This window comes from Arachis duranensis, chromosome 10, assembly GCF_000817695.3.
Source record: "Arachis duranensis cultivar V14167 chromosome 10, aradu.V14167.gnm2.J7QH, whole genome shotgun sequence".
Taxonomy (NCBI): domain Eukaryota; kingdom Viridiplantae; phylum Streptophyta; class Magnoliopsida; order Fabales; family Fabaceae; genus Arachis; species Arachis duranensis.
The window spans coordinates 70,227,539-70,236,321 of NC_029781.3; positions in this window are offsets into that span (position 1 = coordinate 70,227,539).

Sequence of the window (8,783 nt, forward strand, 5' to 3'; positions counted from 1 at the left end):
CTTCTTTTGGATTTTGGTGAGCCTGGCCGGTGTATAACCAGGGGGGCCAATAATTATTCGTGGGCTGAAAATTAAAATATGCTTCTCATTGAAAAAAGATAAAAAATCATGACCAAAAAAGTAAAAAACAAAACGTTAGTCATTGACCTATTAGATTAAAAGATACTGTAATAAATTAAAAAAAAAATTATAATTAGAGGTGAAGAACTATAGATACCATTATACCAATACGCTATAGGTGTAGGCAGTTCGTCATAAAAAAAAGAGTAAATAACTATTTTTAATTAAAAAAATTATACGTTGATAAAATTAATCATAAAAATTTAAAATTAATATTATAATCATAAAAGATTAATTTTCTTTGATAATATCACAATTATTAAATTTATAGATAATTCTATTAATTTTTTTCTAAATTTTTTAAATTACTCTCTACATCATCTTCTCTATTCCATCTCTTTCACTTCTTCTACCACCGTTATCTAATTCTTTGTCAGTAACTTTTATTCTCTCTCCTTTTTCTTCTTCTTCCACTACCAGCCATTAACCTAATTTCTCTTTTTTATCTCTTCTCCCCTCTTTTTCAAACCTTCCACCATGTTCTCTCTCTCAGTGCACATACTTTCACTTCTCCAACCCTCTTTGAGAGTAAGATCAAAATAGAGAAATCTCCACTCCCTCAAATCCTTAAAGGAACATAACCCTAAAGGACCAGAACCCCGTAGCGGAACACAACAACGCGAAGAGCGGGCATTTCTTCTTTCTCTTTTTGTTGCCAGTCTTTTTTGGTGGTGCAACGATTCGGGGTAAGGATGGAAAGTTCTAGAAGATTCAGCAGAGTGATGTGGCTGCGAGCGATTTGGGCTGCAAGGCTGGGAAGATCTAGAGGTTGATGGCAACGATGGATGCTAGTTGGAGAATCATAAGATTGGCGGTTGAGATTTTAAGAAAGTCCGACAGCGGTTGTTAGAGTTACACACAATAATGGTTATGGGAGAAAGGGGAGAAGTTGAAGGTTGATGGAGGATGAGGCATGGATAACAGGGTTTCAACATTTAAAAGAAAAAGGGAATTGGCTGAATGAGGATAAGCGTAAAAGTTGACCTTTTAAAAAGGACAATGGCGTTGTCGTGAGAGACAGCTTACTTTCTCTTCTCCATGAGGACGACAAGTGGTGCACGAATCCCCACACTTCGTACAACTGAACCAGCAAGTGCACTGGTTTGTCCAAGTAATACCTGAGGTGAGTCAGGGTCGATCTCACGAGGATTGTGGTTTGAAGCAAGCTATGGTTATCTTGTAGATCTTAGTCAGACTGATAGAAAAGTTGGTTATTTGTTGAAACGCATAAAATTGGAATAAGATGGAATTACTATGTTTGATTATAACCAGTGATAAGAAGATGGTTAAAGCTTGGAGATGCTTTTGTTCTTCTGGATTAATTTCGGTCTTACTGTCTTCTTCAACTGTGAATAATTTCTTCTATGGCAGGCTGTATGTGATCAACGCCGGTTGAGAGGTCGCCAATGCTCCTTCAGATCTAAACCCCAGGGTTAGTGCGGATCCATTCTGATTGAAGGTGAAGCTCCTGCAGTTCATTCTCGTTAGTGATCCTACTTAAAACGCCACAGACAAGGTCGAATCTCCTGGATCAGAGAATGTTGCGCCTTTGGTTCTAGCCTCAACCATAAAGACTCTAATCTCCCCATACCTCGGCAGAACTTGTGTCTCGAGAAGTCCCCAACGAAGTCATGGATTAGCCGTCTAAGAGACGTATAATCAAGCTAGTGGTTCATTGTTGTCCGATGAAAGACTTACTCTGAAACCAGTAGAATGAGATAACCTTGTGCCAGTTCAACGCATTCATAATGATGAAGAACGAAGATACATCTTAGAATAGAGAATCAAATACGAATTGAAAGGAAACATTAATACTTTTATTAATCCATGAAATTCAGCAGAGCTCCTCCCTTCCTTTAACCTCGGAGGTTTAGAGACTCATACTAATAGAAAATACCATGATAAACGTGTAAAGTGTTAAAAGTCTCCAAAAGTGATGTAAAATATCCTTTAAATACTAAACTAATGACTAAGGATTACATAAAAAGGGTAAAACAGTCTTTTAGTGTGAAAATCCACTTCCGGGGCCCACTTAGTGAGTGTTTGGGCTGAGCTTTGATGAGATCCACGAGCTAGGAAACTTCTTGGGCATTGAACGCCTGCTAGGGGATCTTTCTTGGGCGTTTGAACGCTGGCTACCCCCATGTGAGTGCTGGACGCTTGGACTAGGGTAGATCACTGGCGTTGAACGCCAGTTTTGGGTCTTCAATTCTGAAGCAAGGTATGAACTATTATATATTTTTGGAAAGCCTTGGATGTTAGCTTTCCATAGCCGTTGAGAACGCTCCATTTGGACTTCTGTAGCTCCAGATCAGAAAAGCTCTTTCGAGTGCAAGGAGGTCAGATCCTGACAGCATCTGCAGCACTTTCTCTGCCTCTGAATCAGACTTTTGCTCCAACTCCTCAATTTCAGCCAGAAAATATCTGAAATTTCATAAAAATACACAAACTCAAAGTAGAATCCAAAAATGTAAATTTTACACTAAAACCTATGAAAATATAATAAAACTTAAACAAAACATACTAGAAACTATATGAAAATGATGTCAAAAAGCGTATAAAATATCTACTCATCATAACACCAAACTAAAATTGTTGCTTGTCCCCAAGTAACCAAAAAGAAAGTAGGATAAAAAGAAGAGTAAGATACAATAAATCTCAGAGTTTTCAATGAAGCTCGGTTTTAATTAGATGGGTGGGACTTAATAGCTTTTTGCTTCTGAATAGTTTTGGCATCTCACTATCCATTGAAGCTCAGAAGTGTTGGCCTCTTTAGGAACTCAGAATTCAGATGATATTATTGACTCTCCTAGTTTAGTTCTTTTTTATTCTTGAACATGGCTTTTTAGAGTCTTGGCCGTGGCTCTAAGCACTTTATTTTTCGATATTACCACTGGATACATAAATGCCACAGACACTTAACTGGTGAACCCATTTGGGTTGTGATTCAGCTTTGCTAGAATTCTCAGATTGAGGTGTTCAGAGTTATTAAACACACTCTTTTTGCTTTGGATCACGACTTTAAATGCTCAGTCTCAAGATTTTTACTTGACACCTTCACACCACAAGCACATGGTTAAGGACAGCTTGTTTGAACCGCTTAGGCCAAGATTTTGTTTGTTTTAGACCCTCATAGCCATTGATGCTCAAAGCCTTAGATCCTTTTACCCTTGCCTTTTGGTTTAAAGGGTTATTGGCTTTTTTCTGCTTTTTATTTTTCTTTTTCTTTCACATGCAATTGTTTTCCTTTTTATTGCATCTTGCTTTTTGCTATTTTTTCTTGCTTCAAGAATCAATTTTTGGATTTTTCAGACTACCAATAATACATCACTTTTATCATCATTCTTTCAAGAGCCAACATTCATAAACTCCAACTTCAAATGTGCATTATTTATCCATACATTCAGTAAACAAAAGCAGTGCCACCACATCAAAATAATTGAACTATTCTTATTATATAACCCGAAATTCATGTATCTCCCTATTCTTTTTCAAATAAAATTTTCTTTTAAGCAAGGTGAGAGATATATGGAACATTCTATATATAGCTTTAAGACATAGATGATCATGTAACAAGAACAAGAGAACAGACAATAAAAGATAATAGAAAACAGAAAATAACATAAGAAAAGAAAATTAAGAGAATGAATCCACCTTAGTGATAGCGGCTACTATTCCTCCTTGAGGATCCAATGTAGTGCTTGATCTCTTCAATGTCACACCCTTATCTCTATTGTGCTTCTCTCAATTGATCCATGTTGGAGCTTAGTTCTCCTAGAGAAGTATGCAATTGGTCCCAAAAATTTTGGGGAGAAAAATACATCCTTGAGGCATTTCAGGGATTTCTTGTTGAGGCGGCTCCACATGCTCTTGTTGTGGTCCATGTGCCGGCTCTCTAACATGCTCCATCCTTCTTTTAGTGATGGACTTGTCCTCCTTCTATGACAATTCTAGTTGAATTGCATAGGTGACATATGAGTTCCTCTTCCTTGAGGTTTTACCAGTCTTTGGTATCATACTTAAGAGTGGTATAAGTCACAAAGCAAAGCTTTTTCAACACCAAACTTAAGAGTTTTGCTTGTCCTCGAGCAAATATGAATAATGAGGAAGAATAGAGTAGAAGAAGGTGGAGTAGGTGGAGATTCTGTGGAACCTACTGGTCCTGAGAGGTTAGGGAATTTGAATTCCTTGCCCTCCTTATGGGCATGGAACGCCCATTGTAAGGTCCCACATCAGTTGCGGAGGGAAACGAAGCATGCCTTATAAGGGTGTGGATACCTCTCCCTAGCATGACGCGTTTTGACGAATGAGTGTGGGGGGCTTCGGCTAGCATCCCTATCGTCAAAGGCAAAACCGTGAGGTCTTGTGTGCCAAAGCGGACAATATTGTGCTAGCGGATGGTCTGGGCTGTTACAGATGGTATCAGAGTCGGGCCCAGATCGATGTGCCAGCGAGGGCGTTGGGCTCCCTTAGGGGGGTGGATTGTAAGGTCCCACATCGGTTGGGGAGGGGAATGAAGCATGCCTTATAAGGGTGTGGATACCTCTCCCTAGCATGACGCGTTTTGACGAATGAGTGTGGGGGGCTTTGGCTAGCATCCCTATCGTCAAAGACAAAACCGTGAGGTCTTGTGTACCAAAGCGGACAATATTGTGCTAGTGGGTGGTCTGGGCTGTTACACCCAGCAGCTACACCATGGCTGGTGTTCAATGCCAGCTTGCCTCCCATTTGTGGCGTTGAACGCCCAGGAGAAACTTCCTTCCCGGTGTTCAACACTAGGTCTTCTGCCTTTTTGGGCGTTGAACGCCCAGCCTGGCTCCCTGGCTGGCGTTCAACGCCAGCTTGTTACTCCCCAGAGGGCATTGAATGCCCACTTTGGCTCCTTGTTTAGCGTTCAACGCCATCAAGGTTTCTGCTCTAGGGTGTTCTGTTTCCAGCTCTGACTGTTTTTATTTCTGTTCTAACTACTGCACATGATCACAAACATTAAAAAATAAGGAAAAACTCTAAAAATAAACTAAAATAAACTCAAATGATAACAAACAAAAGAAATAAGAACAAAAATACTCTATTTATAGTTGGGTTGCCTCCCAATAAGCGCTTCTTTAATGTCATTAGCTTGACGGACAACTCCTTTCAAGGAGGAAGATAGTCATAGAGGAATAAATCCTTACTCCTTACTAGGAGCTTCCTTCCTGTGCTCTCATGGATTAGCTTAATATGCTCAAGAGACAGGATCTTGTTCAGTGCATGAGGCAGGGTTTGGCTTGCAGCAATATGCTGGTGTTCCTTAGTGCCATTTCCATCTTCCATGGTGAATACCATGATGAGATAAGTGAACATTACCATCTTCCATGGTGAAAAGCCTTCAGTAGGGACATTTTGTTTTTCCAGCCCCTAGGCATGTTTCTTTTGGGGCCTTCCTCCTTGGTGGATAGTGTACATCCAACACCATACTTACGTTTGGTCTTAGGAGGGATTGAATGGGTTTTAATCAAGGGAGCAGGCTTGAATGATGAATCCTTTATGCAAGTGCCTCCTTTGTTAGGGGGTAATGGAGGGTCAAGAACCTTGAGTACCATCCAGTCCTTATGCGAGGTAATCCTTGTTTCTTGTGCCTCTTGGATTTTCAGCTTCCTCATCATAGATGAAGGTATCAGATTTAAACTCAAGCCAAGATCATAGAGGGCTTTGTCAAAAGTGATCTTTCCAGTAGTCCATAGGATCTGAAAGCTCCCTGAATCTGGCATCTTCCTTGGCAGCTCATTCTGAATTATTGTATTGTACTTTTTAGTAAGTACCTCTATTTCATCTCCGTTTAGGTCCTTCTTTTCAAATACCTCTGTAAAAGAGATATTGACTTGCAGCTTCTTGAATGCTGCTTGGAAATGAGCCAGTTGCTCATCTTTTGGTTCTGTTTTCACGCCTAGGAAAGGTAGCTCTTAAGGCTCTTTCTCCTCTGCAAGGGCATGCTCTGTGAGAGTCACATGCTCCTCTTGCATGCCTAGAGAAGAATCAACTTGAGGTTCTTTCTTCTCTGTACGGGCGTGCTCACTGGCATTCTCAAGATCCTTTTGGATCTTGATTGCCTTCAGTTCGCAGGCTCCTGATGTTCGGCCTCCTTGGCAAAGACTACTTTCTCACCTTCTTTTAAGGTCTCCATGTCTAGAACTTCTGTCCTAACTGGAGTCTCCTCACAGGAGTATAAGTGCTGGTTATTGGCAGCTATCTTAATGAGCTCATCTGCCTCTTCATGTGTCTCTATAAAGTACAAAGGGCCGTTTGCAAAGTGATCTACTGTCTTCCTGGCAATCTCAGAGATTACTTCATAGAAGATCATTGTCTTACCCTATCCTGAGAACATATGGGGAGGACAATTCTTGAACATCAGCTTGTACCTCTCCCAAGCATCATAGAGAGACTCACTCTCCTTCTGCCTGAAGGTCTGAACATCGGTCACTAGCTTAGTTAATCTCTGTGAGGGAGAGAACCTGTTCAAAAAATTGTTAACAACCTTATCCCAGGTGTTCATACTTCCTCTAAGTTCCATATGTCACCATTCATTTGCTTGATCACTCAGAGCAAATGGGAAGAGTTTTAGTCTGGGGACTTCAGGGTCCACCCCATTGACCTCTATAGTGTCACAAAACTGCAGGAAGTCGGAGATGAACTTACTGGGGTCTTCTTGTGGGTGTCCATGAAACCGGTATTTTTGCCGTAACAGCAGGACCTGGTCTAGGTTGACGTTAAAGTCATCTAAGTCAATAGGAGTGTCAAATGTATAGGAGCCCAGAGGTCTCCCAATTCGTGCATTCCTTTCTAGATCCATAGTGACTCCGATGTCTCTACATACATAAATAAGAGACAAAAAAAATGGGAATCTTTATGTTATAGTATAGGGAGCTCCCGGGGAGATATCCAAAAGAAGAAAGAAGAATGAAGATAGAGGAAGAAGAAGAAGAATTCGGCTAGAAGAGAGGAAGAATTCAAAAATTAGAAGTAAAATTAGAAACTAGAATTGAAATATTTTTGTTTTTATTTTATTTATTAATCAAATAAAGGTTAATGAACTAAAAAGATTTGAAAATTTAATGATGATTTTCGAAAAAGAAGAGGGAGCAATAAAAGAAGATATTTTCGAAAATAGAAGAGAGAGGAGTTAGTTAGGAAGTTTTGAAAAAGAAGAAAGAGAAAGCAACTAACTAATTAAGAAAGATTTGAAAACAAGATAAGATAGAAGATTTGAAAAGATTTGATTTTAAAAATATTTGAAAAAGTCAACAAGATAAGATAAGAATTGAAAAGATTTGAAAAGTTTTTAAAATTAAAATTTAAAAGAAGATAAGATAGAAAAGATTTTAAATTAAAAAGAAGATAAGTTAGGTAAGCAAGATAAGATAAGAAGGTTAAGAAAAGATAAGTTTTAAATTAAAAAGCTTTGAAATTTAAATTTTGAAAGAAAGATAAGATAAAAAAGAATCAAAATTTAAAAAAAGATTTGAAAAGAGGTTGAAGAAGATAAGATTTGAATTTGATTTTTGAAAAAGATTTGGTTTTGAAATTTGAAATAAGATAAGATTTTGAAAATTGAATTTTAAATTTTAAATTTTGAATTTGAAACAAGATAAGATAAAGATTTGAAAAAGATATGATTTTTGAATTTAAATCTTGACTTGACAAACAAGAAAACACCAAATTTAAACATTTTTGAAATCAATTAATAATAATTTCAAAAATTGTAATTAAAGATAAGAAAAGATATTTTATTTTTTTGATTTTTGAATTAATGAAGAAAGAGAAAAACAACAAAACGACACCAAACTTAAAATTTTTAGATCTAAGAACACCTAGTGTGCAAAAATTGCAAAGAAAAACACAGAGACACCAAATTTAAAAATTTTAAGATCAAAACAAGAAAAAAATAAGAATACTTTGAAGATCAAGAAGAACACTAAGAATAAAACTCAAAGAAATTCAAAGAAAATAAGAACATGCAAAAGACACCAAACTTAAGAATTTTGAAAATCAAGGACACAATTTTTGAAAATTTAAAAGAAAATATTCAAGAAGACACCAAACTTAAAGATTGACATAAGACTCAAACAAAAAATACTATTTTTGAAAAATTTTTGGAAAAAGAAACAAGAAATTTGAAACCTTAACAAGAACAAGAACAAAAGAGTCAAACAACAACAACAACAACAACAAAGCCTTGTCCCACTAAGTGGGGTCGGCTACATGAATCAAACGACGCCATTGTGCTCTATGAATCCATCATCCTTGGCGGACCCTTCCTAGCCACAGCTAAGGCTGATTTACATGTAGATTGGTGCACGAAATTGTGATCAATACTTTTCACAACTCAATTAATCCCCGGTGATGAACCCAAAAACTTGGTGTTCAATACCATGGCATAAACACAACTTCGCACAACTAACCAGCAAGTGTACTGGGTCGTCCAAGTAATAAACCTTACGCGAGTAAGGGTCGATCCCACAGAGATTGTTGGTATGAAGCAAGCTATGGTCACCTTGTAAATCTTAGTCAGGCAAACTCAAATGGTTATGAATGATGAATAAAACATAAAGATAAAGATAGAGATACTTATGCAATTCATTAGTGGGAATTTCAGATAAGCGTATGGAGATGCTGTGTTCCTTCCG